The 2,500-nt window shown below is 48.0% G+C and overlaps 1 protein-coding gene across 1 annotated transcript in view; it reads left to right on the forward strand.

Annotated features, from left to right (window-relative positions):
* adgrl2b.1 (adhesion G protein-coupled receptor L2b, tandem duplicate 1) overlaps positions 1 to 2,500 on the forward strand; it is a 251,901-nt gene that overhangs the window by 224,152 nt on the left and 25,249 nt on the right. The window lies entirely within an intron of this gene.

Consider the following 2,500-nt stretch of genomic DNA (forward strand, 5'->3'; position numbering starts at 1 on the left):
GTGTGTGTGTGTGTGTGTGTGTGTGTGTGTGTGTGTTTGTATATGAGAGAGAGAGAGAGAGAGAGAGAGAGAGAGAGAGAGAGAGAGAGAGAGAGAGAGAGAGAGAGAGAGAGAGAGAGAGAGAGAGAGAGGGAGAGATTTCCGCCTCTGGTGTGTTGGCACCAGACCTGGATCAGCCCACCTGAGCTCTTCCAAGCTGTCAGCACGCACGCACGCACGCACGCACGCACGCACGCACGCACGCACGTACATACACACACACACACACTCCTGTATTTTTTACCTGCTGAAGCTCACTCATTCGCTCGTGCACTACTTTAATCACACTCTCAGCAATGTGCCCATACAATCATCAACTAACTCATTCTACTGGTTTAAATCTAGGGTGCTAAATCTGGCTTAAATTTGAAAAAAAAAAAAAATAGAAAATGCATGGTGGTTATTGCAGTCTTTGTAATGTATAATTAAGCAATGAACTAGAAGCACACAGAGAGTGCAAAACTAAAGGCCATAGGCCATAGGGTCACTGATGCCATAACGTCTACACGCTGTGGAAGCCTATAATAAAATTAGAAAAAAAAAGTTGTGGGTCCGGATCGTGATCCAGATCAGTGTTTCCCAACCAGGGGTACGTGTACCACTAGGGGTACTCGAGCACACCTCAGGGGGGGTTACTTGGAAAAATGTAATAATAAGAAATGTATGACGTGTAGTCACATTGGGATATAGGAAGAAATATAGAGCATGAGTGAGGGGGGGTACTCATCATATGACAAAATTGCCAAGGGGGGGTACGCAGGACAAGAAAGGTTGGGAGACATTGATCCAGATCACCAGAAAAATGTAATCCCTTGTTCCTTTTGCCATTTCCAACAGCTCCACAAAATTCCATCACCATCCGGTCATAACTTTTTGAGTTATCCTGCTGACAGACAGACAGACAGACAGACAGACAGACAGACAGACAGAGAGACAGACAGACAGACAGACAGACAGACAGACAGACAGACAGACAGACAGACAGACAGACAGACAGACAGACAGACAGACAGACAGACAGACAGACAGACAGACAGACAGACAGACAGACAAGCAGACAGACAAGCCAACGCTACTGAAAACATAACCTCCTTGGTGGAGGTGAATATGAAATAAATGTAAGAGCAGAATGATGTTTGTATAATATATAAAGAAACAAAATTTAAATATGAAATAAATATAAAAAGGATGTACTTCCCCCAAAAAACATCCATAAAGTGGACAAACGTAAGCCTACTAACCAGGCCATGCCTCCTAGTGACGTGACACCTTCGGTGTTGCTTCTAGTAAGGCCAACAGCAATGGAAATATCGTTTCTGATCTCCAGATAAATCGGGAACTCCACCCACTTTGTTAGCAACTAGTCAACCTATGGCAAACCTATGGAGGCGGGTCAACAATGCCATTTGGGAAATGTTCTTTGTTATGCTCTTTGTCAGGCCATGTCTTGAAGAGATTTGAAAGTCGAGTATAATTAAGGCTACAAACGCACTGTATTTGAGTTGCTTGTGGCATCAGCAGGGCCTGCTTAACATGGCTTGGGGCCCCTAGGCTACAGGTTGCTGTGGGCCCCCTCAGAAGGAACATTTACATTGCGGTAAATTTACATAGATGTGTCATAGTTGTCATAATTACTTAATAGGAATTGAGTATAACATGTCTACCAACTGTACTTAACACGAGATATATTTTACAATATTGCATCTCATCACAATTCTGCATTGTCTTTCGCTTTTGACCAATCAGGGGCCACTTCGGAGGTGGGGGCCCCTAGGCTGCAGCCATATCTAGCCTGTGGGGGCCCCTAGGCTGCAGCCATATCTAGCCTGTGGGGGCCCCTGGCAGGTGGGGGCCCCTAGGCTGCAGCCATATCTAGCCTGTGGTGGCCCCTGGCAGGTGGGGGCCCCTAGGCTGCAGCCATATCTAGCCTGTGGTGGGCCCTGGCAGGTGGGGGGGCCCTAGGCTGCAGCCATATCTAGCCTGTGGGGGGGCCCTGGCAGGTGGGGGCCCATAGGCTGCAGCCATACCTAGCCTGTGTGGGGGGGCTGGCAGGTGGGGGCCCCTAGGCTGCAGCCATACCTAGTCTGTGGGGGCCCCTGGCAGGTGGGGGCCCCAAGGCTGCAGCCATACCTAGCCTTGGTGCATTAATACAACCCTGGGCACGGGTGATGCACACTTCCTTTTTCTGCTAAGGGTTCATGCACTCAAGCCTGAAAAATGACTCACTGGTAATTGGATTATTGTGTGTGTGTGTGTGTGTGTATGTGTGTATGCGTGTGTGTGTGTGCGTGTATGTGCGTGCATGCACACGCGCTTGTGGTCCTCGACATTGACCCGTTAATAACCTGTCAAAGCATAAGTATCGCTCAGTGTCCATCCTGACTCTGTTTATGTCATGTTTTGCGTGACTGTGCATCAGTTATGGAGACTACGGAAGAGTGTGAGAGAGAGGGGTCGATGA

The sequence above is a fragment of the Engraulis encrasicolus genome, chromosome 21 (assembly GCF_034702125.1).
Source record: "Engraulis encrasicolus isolate BLACKSEA-1 chromosome 21, IST_EnEncr_1.0, whole genome shotgun sequence".
NCBI lineage: Eukaryota > Metazoa > Chordata > Actinopteri > Clupeiformes > Engraulidae > Engraulis > Engraulis encrasicolus.